The 16,730-nt window shown below is 43.5% G+C and overlaps 1 protein-coding gene across 19 annotated transcripts in view; it reads left to right on the forward strand.

The window, feature by feature from the left end:
- Positions 1-16,730, forward strand: part of ptprk (protein tyrosine phosphatase receptor type K) — a 93,080-nt gene that overhangs the window by 18,009 nt on the left and 58,341 nt on the right. The window lies entirely within an intron of this gene.

Consider the following 16,730-nt stretch of genomic DNA (forward strand, 5'->3'; position numbering starts at 1 on the left):
CCTCCTTGATTTCTCTCCTCCTCCCTGCAGAGCCCGAGGACTCATCCAGGTGTCCCCTTCCCTCCTCCGGCTTCTTTTGTCTTTGCTTTCTCTTGTATCCATGTATCACAGTGGCATCAAACATTTTGGAAATGTTGCTCTTACGTTCAGGTTGTATTCTGTTCTTTGTTTTCCATAGCTCTAGTGATGGTCATTGAATGAGCTGGCTGGTTTAAATCTTTTGTTACAACACACCTACTTGCTTCAAGTTACTCATTTTGTCTGAAGGATGAAGGGCGGATTGAGGGTCAAGAAAAGAAATTAATCGGGGAATAAGGAATGAGAAAAAAATTAATAAGAACAGAACTGCAGTTCAAGTAGAAGAACTAAAGCGAAGGAGCCCAGAAGGGACGAAATATTAAAGGTAGGAAGAAATGGCAACACAAAAAAAAGACGGCAGAAGGAAGAGAATAAAGAAAAAGAAATGAAGAAGGACCAAAGGGAAGAAAGAAAGAAAGAAAGAAAGACTCGAGTTTTGTGCAGGAGTGCAGTTTCAGCTTCTATAAACCCAGGAGCTCTGAATACTGCTTATTAAGCAGGGGCCGCAAGTGTGTGTGTGTGTGTTAGTGTGTGTGTGTGTGTGTGTGACAGAGTGATATATTGAAACACACCTCTGTGGAACAGCTGCAATGATGAGACAGAGAGTAGGGAGTAAGAGGTGTCGTCTACCTTACACACACACACACACACACACGCACAGACACACACACACACACACATTCATGCATACAGACGAACAGAGCTGAGCCAAGTTCTTTATTGTATTACTGTGGCCAGCTTGTATCAGAGGCCGAGCGAGAGAGGGAAGGAGAGAGAGAGAGATGAATTTGTTGTGACTGCTCTGGTGGACTCAGCTTTTTAACACAGCACTTCTTCTTCTTTCTTTTTCCTGTTCTCTTTCCCGCTGGTCTTTTCTACCATCCACTGCTTTTTTATTCCCCCCACCCTCTTCTCTTCTCTCATTCCCCTCCCCCCCGACTCATCTGCGTGCATACTTATTATATTACACAGATAACGAGACCAATGACAAGAATCTAGAAAGACAGACGGAGTTAAAAAGTAAAGGGAAGGCTCTAAAATGAAAGCCAGAATTGGGGAAAAGAAACGCATAGAGAGGAAGAAAGGGAGAGAAATGGAACTGGACAGAAAGAAAGAAAGATTTAATAGATGAATCTGATTTATCTATAATGAAATCAGCTTCAGTCTGTATGGAGGAATGTGCTCCATTCAGTCGTTCTGCTGTTACAGACAGATTTACCCGTTTAATATTCTAAAGATCAGTGTGAGGAGATGTCGACCATCCGGGTGCTTAGGAGGTGCGGCGCCTAACTGGGCAGTTCTACTTTATATGCAAAGTTAACACTTCTTTACCATTTTAGACTCTGCTGACAGTGGAGAGATATTTGTCTTTTACAGGCTCTTAAAAATACTTTGTCCTTTCTCAAATTCACCCAAACAAGGTCAAAGTGTGGCCACTAAAACAACTACAGAGAGCGTGGAGAGTCATTTAGTTCTGATTGTCTTATAAATGTAATTTTCCTCCCATTTTATTGGTAAAAAAAATGAATTGAGAACATTTGACAGAATAATTGACATTGAAAATAATCATTATTTACTGTTTAAAGTAGACAACGCACATTATTTGCATGTGGTTTTGCATCGTTAACTATTGTCATTGTTACCGTACTGAACACACAGAACAACGACGTGTTCACATCGTGAATGAGGACAAAAACATAATCCTATTTTGGCCTAAATATAATGAACTGATGATAAAAACATTTCTATTTCTGGTTAAAATCTTCCACAAAAACAAGAATCTAAACCCTACGGGGTAAAATATGAATATTCCTCTCACCTCCCTCGACTATTGAAGAACTCTCTGCTTCACGATTCACAATGATCATGTGTGTTTGTGCGTCTGTGTCTTCTGGGTTCGTACTGAAAGAAGATGGGTGCATTCAATTGTCTGTTTGTTCACGCATCCATACATGAGTACTATGGCAAAAAGGCTTTTGCTGTTAGCAGTGTGTGTGTGTGTGTGTGTGTGTGTGTGTGTGTGCGTGTGTGTGTGTGTGTGTGTGTGTGTGTGTGTGTGTGTGTGTGTGTTCGTGTGGGCATGCTCTATCTCTCTTTCCACCTTTTATGTCCGTCCAGGCATGAAGCAATCCACTCCTCACACACATGCACGCGTACGCGCACACTGCCTCGGGCCAACACACACACAAACATCCAAATCCACACTCCACATTGCCCATGGCTAAATATTCGGTCCAAGGAAACTGTTTTTTACTCTTCAAGTTGTTTGTTTGAGTGGATTTTACACAACGCCCTTGGCATAACATCTCTCACACACACACACACACACACACACACACACACACACACACACACACACACACAGTTATGTGGAAACACACATGCACATTTTTAGGGCTGATTGTACGGACTTCTACTCCTGTGGGCATGGCATAATAACACACAAACACTCTCTCTCACACACACACACACACACACACACACACACACACACACAAACTCGTATACGTTTTCCGGTTGCATTTTCTCCTATTGAAGCAGCAGCCATGGTAAGAGGTGCTGTCCAAAACCAGCAGCCAGATCGGTCCAGCTCACCTGCCAGAACCACTATGCAGTCCACTTATTCTGCATGTGTTTGTGTGTGTTTGTTTTCTCAAATTGCATCTGTTGTTATGGCAGAAGTTTTTTTTACGGGAGCTTCTGTATGTTTTGCTGATGGACGTAGATTTGTTGTAAATCAAAGGATGGATTTTCAACAGACTGCTAGTTGATGCTTTTTGCTGTAATATCGTGCAGCGATTTGGGAAATTACAGTCCATCTCATGGGTTTTATGGAGTAAATGGGATTTGTTTAGTTGGAAAGGAAACAAAAACAAAAGAAATCCCAGTTTTAGGACAGAATGAGCTGGTAATGCTGGTTAAGTGGGAAACTGGGTTGATCTTCTCTTTCATCACGTCCATATTTCCTCTCTTTCCTTCTCCTCCTCTCCTCGTCCCTTTCTCCCTCCCTTCCCCCTCGCCTGCAGGACAGGAGGCAGAGAGGAGTGGACAGTTAAAGGAGATGATCTCTCCCTCTCCCTCTCCCTCTCCCTCTCCCTCTCCCTCTCCCTCTCAGCATTACAAAGCCCCTTGTCCACTTTGATTACTTACATTAACGTGAGCAAGAAAAAGACTGCGCTCTGGATTTGCCTTTGTGTGCACTATAGAAAAAGAGAGAGTGACGGGGTTAGTGTCTGTCTGTGAGTGTGTGTGTGTGTGTGTGTGTGTGTATGTGTGAGAATGTTCGGCCCAGACACAAGTCAACAACCAAACAGAGCAGTGATTGTTTGGGTTGTTGTATAACAACCAATGGTTTCCTTGTGCGACAAACCAGAGAGGAACCAGCATTTTCTGCCTGGCTGCCATGAGCGATGGCACTGACATGGATGGAGGAGGAGAAGTAAAGCAATAGAGTGTGTGTTTTGTGTGTGTGTGTTTAGTGTTTATGGTAGGAGGGATGAGTTATCAAGATGAGGAGAGATGGAGGAGGGATGGATAAAAAGATGGACATGGATAGATCGATGGGATAAGCGGCCAGTCTGTACTTGTTTTCCATTATCAAGGTTCCAAACTGTTCAAAGAACAAACACAAACAGCGTTAATTACTTGGCACACATCAAGGCTTACGTGCCTCAATGGAAGTGAGCGCTTGTGAATGTGTGTGCATGTATATGAAACAAAAGGAGGAGAGAGGAAAGGACATAAAAGACGATACTGTGGGAAAGTTTAAAAGACGGGGGGCAGCACTCACACACACACACACACACGGGTGGTCATAAACAGCTACTTTGATCACATTATTTATTTGTTGGAAAACATTTAGCAATACAACAATGTTAAAGAATGCACCACAGAGCTGGAAAGATGTCCCCCCCCCCCCCCCCAATGTCAAGTCACCTGGCACCGCTGTGGCCACGATTTCTCTCCAAGTCATCCGACTTTCATTCGTTTTTCCAATCACTCTACCTAACCACGTAGGAAATGAACATGCATGAAACATGATGTTCTCAACCGATTTATAGACAACAAACCAGTCATAGCCAAAAATACAGACGCGTTGTCACCGGAGATTTGCCCAATTTGTGGACGATCAAAGCCCAGTGTGCCAATCCAGGGCCACAAATCCACCTTATTGCCTGTTAACCTCTGTGTGTCCTGTCACTGTGTGTACGTACAGTGAAAACAAGCATGGATACAAGATTCAAAGTCTTGACCTTGGAAATAGAAAGTATGATCGTAAAGTGTTCCTCCCTAGTACGGCTGAATGATTTACATTTTTCTCAAAAAATGTATTAAAATTATGTTTTCTTAAGTCTGTAGAATACGATGTGTTGGCCGGGACATATTATGCCTTTTAACATATATTGTGCCTGCTGAGATTTCATTGTTCAGCCCTCCACCCCTGAACGTGTAGCATTGGCTTTGTGCAGCGTGGGCAGTGTTCGTGTCTGGGTCTCAGGTCATGGAAAGGGTGTGTGTGTACTTCAGCGATGCCCTCGTCCGTATCTCCTCCCGTGACGCTGACATTAAAGGCGTCTTAGTGTGAGTCCATGCCTGATAAAACAGGGTCTGATGCCCTCGAGCAATAGGCCACAGCCCCTCAAAATGCGCCCTCCCCATGAAATGGACATTTCATGGTCAGCTACACGGCCGACATCTTTGAAGAAATATTGTCTTTATCTTGCTTTTTCTTATCATTTCAGTACATTGTCTATTCAAGCGGTTCTGCGGTGGCAATCAGTCGGACACTTATGCTGAGTTTTGCATTCATACAGTGTAAAAATGCTCAAAGATTTTTACTTTGCATAGCTACATTACATGTATTGTTGCCAAGGCCAGGCAGGATCTTTGTATCTCTGAATATTTGTTTTTTTTTACTTACCAATTTAATAATAAAAAACCTCCTTTTGTATTTTTTTGACATTTTTCATTACCATTTCTAGAAAGCTGGCAGAGAGTCATTCATGCACTGCTGTCCCCAAATCAATGGTCCGGCTTTCTGTCAAGGTCGGGGAACATTTTCTGCTTACAGGAGACGGTGTTTGCTGTCAGTTGGAGTAAAAGGGATGATATCAGTACAGCACTGACGAGGTACAAGAACTAGTAACCGTGCAGGACTATCCCAGGTGGTCCCGAGAGTGCTGCGCGTTATCTGAAGAGTTTCCTTCTCGTTGCAGCTTCTCCAATGTGAGGAACTGCTGCTGATCATTGCAAACTGAATACTTAGACAAAACAAAACATTTTAAAAAGTGCCCCTGGGCTTTAAGTAATTGTGATGGACATTTTCACTTTTCTTTTGACAAAACAAAACAAAACTAGCAGATTAATCGATAATGAAAATAATTATAATTAGTTTGTAGAGTGGTTCTTTCTCTACAGCAGATCATTAAAGACAATAGGATGGTTGGCTAGAAACACATCACTAACAAACCAGGAAGCAATAACATTTACAGTTTGCATTCTAGTCACAGGGCGACAACATAGTGTTGTTTTTAATGCATGCAATGAGGATTTTCTGTTTTCTTTTAATACTAACATCAAGCCGGTCTCTGCTCTGACATCCAACGCCTCAAAGTGTTTCCTAAAGAAAGGCTGACAAGGTGTCATTGACCCAGAGTTCATGGTGTTCACTCACCGCCACTGACAAGTGCTCGCTACTCAACAACTGAAAGAAAAGCCACTGGTTAGTGTGTGAGTGTGTGTGTGTGTGTGTGTGTGTGTGTGTGTGTGTGTGTCTGTATATACAGGGATTCAAACCAGCAACCCTCCAGTCATGACCATTAAGCATCAAACTAGCCCAAATATTGACCTCAATAAGGGCAGAAAGAGATAAGGAAACAAAGAAAAGGGACACATTTAACAATTGTGTCTGGTGTTTAATTTCGTGTGTGTGTGTGTGTGTGTGTGTGCGTGCGCGTGCGTGTCTGTCTGTGAGAGCCTGAGGCAGTGCTCTGTAACCTGAATGACAGTCAGAAACCAGTTCGACTCATTTCCTGCTCAGAGCTTTGTCATTTAACAATGGACAGACAGACACACACACACACACACACACACACACACACACACACTCACCACTCCACTCCCCTGTAGGTGACTTGTCTCTCTCTCCCATGAGCCACTCCTTAGCTCCAAGACACACACACCCACACACACACTCATAAAAACACAAGAGTTGGTACAACTTGACTTTGGTGAATTATTGAAAAGTGAATTAATATCATTTGCTTGTTTTCTAAACAAAAATCTTAAATTTTCTATAGTACAGTACATGACTATAATGTTTCCCTGAAAACACACACACACACACACACGCACACACACACACACACACACACACACTACTTCCCTGGTATAAAGTGTAATAACAGCTGTCCTCGGGCCAGCTTACAGCTATCGTAAAGAGACGACAACTCCCAGAACTCATTTAACACACACACACACACACACACACACACACACACACACACACACACACACACACACACACACACACACACCATGAACCTGCAGGGAGGAGGAGTGGAGATCTCTGTAGCACTTATTTTGCCCTCTCTTTTCTCTCTCTCTCTCTTTCTGTCTCGCGTCTCTCTTTTTTCAGCCCCTAAGTGACGTTTGACCACATTTTACAGCTGAAGGTGACAACACACACACACTAACATTCATGCACACTCTGCAGTCTGTGCTCTCTCCAGTCTCCAGGCAAGTGTGTCTAATTGTGTGATTGTGACGGAGGGAGGGGAAAACAGAGCAATGAGAAAGGAGTGGAGTTGTAGTGCGTTCATATTCCTGCAGTTTCTCGTTTGTTAAGCTTTGAAGAATAAATGTTGTAATTAAAACACAAGGTGCTACACATTCTCATAACTAGTGTTTGATTACAACAATGGTATACTGAGTGAGGAAGACTCTTGCAACTTGAAATGTTCCTGCAGGAAAACTGTTAGTGCACAACTACGGTAAGCGCAGTGGGTCAAAGTTGAGCTCCAAAGTCAAGGCTTGAGTTTAATCATCAAATCATTCTGACTAATACGGGAGATCTGACGTCTTTTATAAGCAATGTTGACGTCTTAAATGTCAGCAATAACCTTAATGAGAGCAATGTTATTATTACCCCTGATAGGAATGAAGGCCACAACCAGGTTGCATTAAACAGAATCCCACTTTAATATACACATGCTGTTTGGAAGTAAACCCACTGACCGCTGTGCAAACATAGCAGTAAATACTATCTGATGTTATTTTACATTTGTACACACGCTCTTGGCACTTGCGACACACAGCTACGGTCTTTATTTACGCCTGTTATCCTTGTAGACATAGTTTTTTACCCTCAGCACAGCCACCATCCTGACAGGCCAACACAAATGTGTAATTTATGTTTAGCTCTGCAGACAGCCTCAGAAGTAGGTGCTTTGGTAGATGTCTGGTCTTCTAGCATGTTATTCCCACTAGTGTGTTATTGCCTTTGTTTGGGTCTCTGTGGTTTCCACCGCTGTGTAATGTGCTCATTTTCTGAGCTGGCAGTGAAAAGTAAACTTCCTCCAGGACAGTAAATGCTATCGTTAGGTATCTTTTGTTGTTCGACAGAACTGTGTCACAAGGCAGATAAAAGAGCTTTTTTGACATTATTTTTTCTATTTGGTTTCAGAAGTCCTAGAAACATTTTCCAATTGTTATTTTAGGCTCTTCTTTCTTCTTTGAAGTAGGATGTTTCAGAGGCTTTTTATAAATGTGTGTTTATTTGTTTGTCTTTCCTCTCTCTCCTCGTCTCTGTCGGCCTCTCCAGCATTAGTGCTGTTTCAGGTTGTTCTTTGTGTGTCAGTGTGGAGAACTGCTTTTTGTCCAACAGGCTGAACAACAGAAGTGCTTCTGCTGCACAAACGCAGGGTAGACTAAATCCGACCCGCCAGTCGGTCAGTCAGTAAATCAGTCAGCCAGCCTTTTTGAACCAGCTTGCTGGACAATTGGATAAATCAGCCAGGCAGTTCACTGTGTCACCAGCCTCTGTGCTGACTTGCTAAGCTAGCTGCTTCAGATTTACCCTGCTAATCGCTCCAGGGTGGGATTTCTTTCTTCTTCTAAAGTCACTCTGAAGTTTACTCCTCTTCTTTGACTCGCCCCTTCCTCTTCCCTCTCCTTCCCTTTTGTTTTCTGTACATTTTCCTCTTCCCTTCTCCATCTGGCTTTACTTACCGTGTGTGTGTGTGTGTGTGTGTGTGTGTGTGTGTGTGTGTTTTGAGTGTGTGCGCATGTCTGTGGGGGTTGGTGTTTAATGTGTGTTTGTTCTGCTCTTATCTCGTCCACACCAGACCTGCTTTCCAGTCCAAAACCTCAGCTGTGCCCCGATTGGCTCAGAAAACAAACTGCCTCCTGTCTGCTCTGTTATTGGCCTATTCAAATCCCCTACAATGGATTACGCATTATTTGATTGTATTCTCCTGGTAATTTATCAGTTAGTTATCAGGAGAACATGATGAATTGTTTAGTTTCACCGTGTAAAGAAGCTCGCTGGCATGTGGGTACATACAGGTGCGGGGGGCAGGGCAGCGGGGCTCGCTGCTCCGCCCAAATGCAGCCCACCAACCGCCGGCAATCATTCTGACCCCATTCTGTCCCGTATTGATCCCTTTACAGTCCAGGCCCCTTTTTGTGTAACTCAATGGGACTTGTCCTTCCAGCCTCATTCCCATGGTGTGTGTCTACGGCGCTGTATAGTAAAACCTGGAAGTGTTATTCATCTTGTCAGATCACTCACATGATGTTTCTATGCCCGGCAAAGAGACCTAGATTTTCCCCCTCTTTGAGTTGTAATATGGTTAAAGTTTTTACAGGCTGAGTGTTTGCAGAGAGTCAGCCAGTCAGCATTTCTGAGGTCAAGTGTGCGATGAAGGGTGGAGAGAAGGAGCCAGTTGAGACTTGTTGTTTGGGGATTTTTACTTAAAAGAACCAGCTGTGCTCTCAGTTCTTAACCGAGCTGAGTGCCGTCTAAGGGCTCAATAATTACTCCCCCCTGACTCATTCAGAATGACACACTGACATGGGATCTGATCGTGCGGATGGTTTATGGGTTGGTCTTTCGGTGACGTTGTAAGCTACCAATGTCTAGAGTCATCTTAAGACTTAATTGCTGCTCCATAAAACTATTCTGTCTGTTTCAGTTCAGGAAACTTGAGCTGTGAGGTTTGACAAAAAGCTCAAGTGTCAAATCACTATGTTTTATAGTGAATTGTTAAATCGGAATACACAGAGACAAACAAAGGGGTGGACAAGGGGGGGGACAGTAAACAGAGAAATGGGTGTGGGGCAAATGGGTGAACGGTTCAGGTTTCCTGAGAACACCTGAAATCTGACTCCCTCTGGGGCTTATGGGTGAACAGCGAGAAGGAGGAGGGGGGAGGGTGTAAAGGAGAAGTGAGGAGGATTTCCCAATTTTCTCTGTGAACGACGAGCTCGCCCCTCCGTCACCCCCACCTCTCCTCTCCTCTCCTGTCCTCTCTTCTCTCAGCCTTATCTTCCAGCCAGTCACTGAGTCAGTCTGCATGTGAAGTTGCTTTAAATGTCACCATTTGAATAGAAACAGAGATTGAGAGATAGACGTAAGAGGGGGAGAGAAAACGCAGGAGAGAGGTGAATGTCATAAAGATAGCGTCTACGAAAGGTTTAGACCCCTGCTAACAGTGCTAACAGCTATCTCATGAGACACACACACACACACACACACACACACACACACACACACACACACACACAGAATACTGATTATAGCTCAGACAAAGATAGAAATATAGAAGGATAAGGGAAAAGGAGATCTTCCCATAGAGGTGTGATTTTAGGGTTAAGGTGTCATGTTGACTGTCAACAGGTCGTTAAGGATGTTTAATTAGTCACTAACATGAGGAATTTAGAGCTACATAATATAGCATTAGTGCTGATGCAGTTGATTAATAGATTAGAAGACAAACATGTAGAATTCTTCTTTTCAATTGCAACCAAAACTCCCTTTAAAAACACAAGGTTTTGCTGTTATTCTCTGTTTTAAGTCACATTAAACTGCATTTTGTGGTGGAAATATTCAATTTGAATGAATAAAAGACAATGAATTCACAAAGATTTTAACCTCATTCATACCAAATCAGCTGTTGTCTGCAGGAACCGACTGGGAAACATTGAAACAGAATCAACTCTTGGAGAAACACAACCCGACGTCATGGCCAATCGTTTAACCGTCAATTAATGGGCCATTTAAGTGACACTCCCACAACCCTGCGCTAATCCCTGCAACGCTTGATTTGGTCTGAATGCAGCCTTAATGACAAGCTTGGCATTTAGATCCAAATACTCTCCCAAAAAAAAAATGAAAACGGAGCGGATGAAGCATCAAAAGACAGTTCCTCACAGCTCATTGTGTTGTGTGACAGTGATACTGGGATGGCAGGTCATTAGTAAGTCGTTCACACCTCATTGTCTGCCGATGGTGCTTTTTTTGTTTGTGGTTGTCCAAGCAGAGATGTGTTATCAGGCACTACATTCAACTTCCTTTGTATTGAACCGTAGCAGTGAGAGCCTCATTCAACAGCAGACGTCTATGCAGTCACAATTTTTTACAAAGAAAGCACTCGAAGTACAGTGAGTGGGCTATTTACTGGCAACAGCGTTTTTAAAGAGTCAGTCAAGAAGTATCCGCTTATTGTTAAAAACGTACCTTTCCCAGACAGGTTGGGCCAATGAAATGCCAACATGCAGGGATAGAGGTCAGGGCTAGCCTTTCACCAGAGAGCCGGTACAACCAAATCATCAGTTTGTGGAAAAATAATGCAGTGCTGGAAAACTGCTTGAGTTTGAATTTGAATTGAAAAGCGGCGTTAACCCCAAGAGAGGAGCGGGGTGAGGGGAGAAGATAGTCAGGGATGGGAGGACAGAAAGGCTCCTCACAGAAGGAAAAACACACATTTCTGTTTTACTGTTACTGTCAATGGAAAGTCCTGAATCAGCTGAACACACACACACACACACACACACACACACACACACACACACACACACACACACACACACACACACACACACACACACACACACGTCTCAGATTCAATTACAGCATTGTGAGATGAAGGAGAAATTCTTCAGCCTTCAGCACTTCCAATTAAACCACCGCTCTGAGTGTGTGTACGTGCACACACGAGTGTCACTTTGTGTGTGTTGCTGTTTAAGTCGTGTGTGTGTGTGATTGCGCGTGCCTGTGTGTATGTTTAACAGGCGAGGTGTGTGTATATGGGTCTTGGCTTTGATGGCGTCGCGCTGTGCTGCAAGGGCCACTGAAGCGTGACGAGTGTGTGTGTGTGTGTGTGTGTGTGTGTGTGTGTGTGTGTGTGTGTGTGTGTGTGTGTGTGTGCGTGTGTCAGCCTCTCTGATGTCACCTTGTATCATTTCAGGCTAATTTCACCTATTCTCAGAGAGGGAGAGAGAGAACAAAAAAGTAGAGACGACACAGTGAAAGTAAATGATAAGGTACAACTTTATTAGTGTCCTTGAGACGGTAAGGGCCACTCGTACACACACACACACACACACACACACACACACACACACACACACACACACACACACAGATTAGAAACAACAAACAGAAACAGTAGTACAGAATATAATACACCACATTACAGGCTAATGTCAAGAGTGCATTATAAAAGGACAGTGTATGATAAAAGAAAGTGATACTATGCCATTATGTCTGCTTGACTTGACCTTTTTTAAGCCGCCTTCATGCGTTTGAGACACAAACTAAGCCCGTAGCAGTGATTCACTTTTAGAAAATGTCCCACAAAGCCAAATATGATCAGAAATGTGGGTCAGCAAACGTAATTACTAACTGGACTCGACCACATGTTTAATGATTTGGAGGGAAAGTGTATTACTAGTGGTTGGAATTGGAATTTAATGATGTAAATGTAATTATTGGGCTTGGAAATTATTTCCGTTTGCAAAATGGATCTCCTCCCCTCTCCTCTCCTCTCCTCTCCTCTCCTCTCCTCTCCTCCCTCTCCTCCCTCTCCTCCCCTCTCCTCTCCTCTCATCTCCTCTCCTCTCCTCTCCTCTCATGTCCTCTCCTCTCCTCTCTCTCTCCTCTCCTCTCCTCTCCTCTCCTCTCCTCTCCTCTCCTCTCCTCTCCTCTCTCTCCTGTCTCTCCTCTCCTTTCTTCTCCTCTTCCCTCCCTCCCTCTCCTCTCCTCTCTCTCCTCTCTCCTCTCTCCTCTCCTCTCTTCTCCTCCCTCTTCTCTCCTCTCCTCTCTTCTCCTCCCTCTTCTCTTCTCTCCTCTCCTCTCCTCTCCTCTCCTCTCCTCTCCTCTCCTCTTCTCTCCTCTCCTCTCCTCTCCTCTCCTCTCATCTCTCCTCTCTCTCCTGTCTCTCCTCTCCTTTCTTCTCCCCTCCCCTCTCCTCTCCTCTCCTCTCCTCTCCTCTCCTCTTCTCTCCTCCCCTCTCCTCTCCCCTCCTCTCCTCGTTGTGTAATTTGTGTCCTCACTGAACTTATTATTAATGCAGTGAAAGTTAGAGAGACTTAAGTAGAAACAAAAGACAAAAAGAAACTGAAACAAAATAAAAAACATTATGCATGTTTACAGTAATATAAAAAGTTAATCAAAAGGCTTAGAGTGATCTCCCAATAAATTTCCCTATTTCATTTTCTGCCAGTCTGTTTCTCCTCCCGGCTCTCCCTGCTCTCCCCTTCGCACCCTGCTCTCCCTTCTCTCCCTTCTCTCCCTGCTCTCCCTTCTCTCCCTTCTCTCCCTTCTCTCCCTTCTCTCCCTGCTTTCCCTTCTCTCCCTTCTCTCCCTTCTCTCCCTTCTCTCCCTTCTCTCCCTTCTCTCCCTGCTCTCCCTTCTCTCCCTTCTCTCCCTGCTTTCCCTTCTCTCCCTGCTCTCCCTTCTCTCCCTTCTCTCCCTGCTCTCCCTTCTCTCCCTTCTCTCCCTGCTCTCCCTGCTCTCCCTTCTCTCCCTGCTCTCCCTGCTCTCCCTTTCTTTGTATTCTCTCCTTCTGTTTCACCCTTTCACTCGTCCTGTCTTATCTGCTCTCGGGTGATAACATCTCTGCCTGCAGACTGAAACAGAGCTCTGCTGATAAATATTAGACACAGTCAGAAAGAGAGAGAGTATGTACTGTACGTACATTAGAGAGAAAATGTGTATTTTTTAGTCTGCAGGGGAGCGAGATATGGTTTGTTCTTCAGATTCCTGAGCAGATTCATGATGTTCGGCCTCGCCTTGTGATCAGGGACAAGACGTGACGATGTTACGTTCATCTGATTAGCTCAAATATGTCGTACAGTGTAAAACATCAGACAGGAATTCAGTGGAATCAACTTAATGTGTTATTGTTAACTTAGCTTATAATATAAGTTAATTTAGCTTGTTTAAACACGAGTTCTTCTAACTCGAAGTCTTTTCATTTACAACGTTGAGTTGAATAAACAGGATCAGCATGTTAGCAGACCTCCCAGCATGCATTGTTTGAGAGTCAAAACTCTCCAGAGACCCTTTTTTTTTTTGTAGTTCAAAGAAAACACATGATGGAAACTCGCCGTGCGTCTTGAATACACATCGAGATAAGTCACGGTTGTTTGTGGCAATGAAAACAATGATAATCATGGTGAAGGTTAGTAATGTATCCAGACGCACTTTAAACGTCTTTCAAGTTCTGTTAACTTAACTCGGTTTGTTTTGCGTTTTCAAATGTCAAAAGACAACTTTGAACAAATTTGTAAGTCAGCAAAAAAAAAACATGCGATTTTTAAATTGCACCACCTTAAAAATGATTTACAGTGAATGGGACGGGTAGAAAGGACGTGCAGTGGAAACGGGAAAAAGTTCCCTTGAATGCCGATAAAAGTTGTGCTGACATGATCTCGAGTAAATGACCTTGTACCTCTTTTATACCTCACATATCTGCATATCTTGCATGCAGAACTTACCGTATGTCTGTCCGGATTGGATGCCTGGAAGTGTAGTTCATTAGCAGATGTAATATTCAATAGCTCTGAAGACCCAACATGTTGTCTTGCACATGAGATGAAGTCAAAGCTTTTCCAAAACAGTGCGAGCTTGCAGTGTGAAGCCAGTTGTAACAGCTGAGGCAATATAAAGTTGTTTATTTTGAGTGATTGTACAAGAACAAGGCCACTGAGTACATTCCTCACAACATCAGAGAATCACATCAAAGTGTTTCTCACAAGGGCACAACGGTTGACCTCCCATTCCTACATTTAATAATCAGCAGCCATCTCTTCGTTATAATGAAGTTTCTTTGTCATAACAGATTATCTGGAATTGTCTAGAGAAAGTGAAAAAGAAAGCACCTCAGACCTTCATTTGATTTAAGCGTGTCCAAGGGACTTCTATCTGAGCAGACTATAGCTGTTACATCTGATTTAATACTGCCTGTTCTGCAGATCGGTCAGATCACGTCGGAGAATAAAGGAACGCTAAACAAACTAGCTTTTGTTACACATTCCTGCTGTGTTGCCAATTAATAATCTTGATCTAAGCTAATAACCCAGGAATGAACGTGGTCTCCCCCCCCCCCCCCCCCCTGGGGACTGTGTGCACTCGTGTCTCCCAACAGTTTGAGTCAAAGCACTTTTCTTTGACTCGCCTGCTGGAGGTGGAGGTCAATGCAAATCACCGTAAAATGAGTCTGAGTGACAGTGGCAGATGTTGTGTCTGATGCCTTTCAACAATCTTTTCGAGAAGACTGTGGCTGTGTGTGTGTGTGTGTGTGTGTGTGTGTGTGTGTGTGTGTCGCGCTCCTCTCTCTGCCCTTGAGCCTTTATCAAGTCCTTCTAATTATTTTATGATGCAAATGAGTCGCCATTATTTCATTAGCGAGGCAGCCAATCACAGAAGCTGATTAGGAGGTGATTAGCATGCAGTCGGTTTCTCTCTCTCTCTCTCTCTCTCTCTCTCTCTCTCTCTCTCTCTCTCTCTCTCTCTCTCTCTCTCTCTCTCGGTGTCCTTGTGAATGGAGAGGAGGGTGGGCGATAATGTCCCATCTGGACTCACACTCTGCATATAGTTGGAAAAATGTTGTCAGGATTTGTTGTACAATAGACAAATACAAACACATGCAGACAGAAACCGTACAAATACACATTTACACACTGTATTTCTGGAACATGTTTATAATCTATATATTTTCAACAACAGTGGATCAGATGACGATGTGTAATGTTAAAGAGGTTGGTTGTAATGATGATTACTCCACTCTGCAGAGCTTTTACTCTTTCAGCTCATTGTTTTTTGGTGTCACGGCTTCAATTGAACTCTCCAGCTTCACTCACGGTGTTGTTTCCGGCCTCAGTAAACAGCTGTTTTCAGCCAGAAAGCTCTAAAAACCCGCAGTGTGCTACAGGCCCAGCACCAAACAGCCTAGCTGGTGAACACAGGGGAGCATTTAGCAGCTAAAGAGCTAAAAGCAGCGTTAATATTGTACTTACACAAAACAGGATTTCAGATGAATGCTCTGTCTGCAGGATGTTTGAACAGGAAACTGTTATGACACAAAGTTGTCATATAAACTTGAAAAAGGTGACAATATGTCAGTGTTGTGTTTAGAGCTTCTGCTGTCCCCAAGAAGCTTAAGAAAATCTGTTATTGCACAAAGTATTATATTGCACGATCGATAGATTGATGGATAGATTTGAACTTTACACAACATTTGGGAAAGACGTGGCTTTCTTATTTTTCCCCCCAGCAGAGATAAAATAATAGTTCAAGGTCTGGACTTCTCATTATTGGCAATAACGATTAACTGTCAGATGTGTGTGTGTGTGTGTGTGTGTGTGTGTGTGTGTGTGTGTGTGTGCATGTGTGTGTGTGTGTGTGTGTGTGTGTGTGTGTGTGTGTGTGTGTGTGTGTGTGTGTGCATGTGTGTGTGTGTGTGTGTGTGTTGGTTTAAGTTGGTTTAAGTTGGCAGGACATTGAGGAAAGGGAGAAGTGTCAGCTGAGAACGTGGGCGAGATAGCGTGACGTTTGTATGTGTGTGCAGACCGTTTCTCACACACACACACACACACACACACACACACACACACACACACATATGGACACACAGCTACTTTTGTTGAGTATGTTTGCAACTGAAAGCAGTGAGAAATTCTATCGGAGGTGTGCAGACGAGAAAAAAAAAAAGAATGCTTTAGGATTAACTGTGTAAAGTGGACATTTTAAACAAGGACATGTTTTTCTTCGCCGCTGAGCCAAGGCAAAATACCTCTTGGACGACGGCACTACATCAGAGCCGGGCGCGTTCGTGTACATAGTTAAAAGCCCACAGATCACAATGCTTTTTTAAACACGCTGGGTTTAAATCCAATTTCTCTGTATGCTACTTTCAGAAGCAGAGATTCCAGAACAAAAGCTTTGGATCTGAATATGGCTTCTGTATGGATGATGTAGTTTGGCGAGGTTAAAGCGAGGCCAAACAAATGCTGTTACATGTAAACCAAGGCTAAGTACTTCTTCAATGCCTAAACTATGGTCTAACAGTTTATCACTTCATCAAACACACACCAAACTTCTTCCGCTTTACAAATAATACTCACTAGTGTTACCTCTAGCGGCGCAA

The sequence above is a fragment of the Cottoperca gobio genome, chromosome 24, assembly GCF_900634415.1.
Source record: "Cottoperca gobio chromosome 24, fCotGob3.1, whole genome shotgun sequence".
NCBI lineage: Eukaryota > Metazoa > Chordata > Actinopteri > Perciformes > Bovichtidae > Cottoperca > Cottoperca gobio.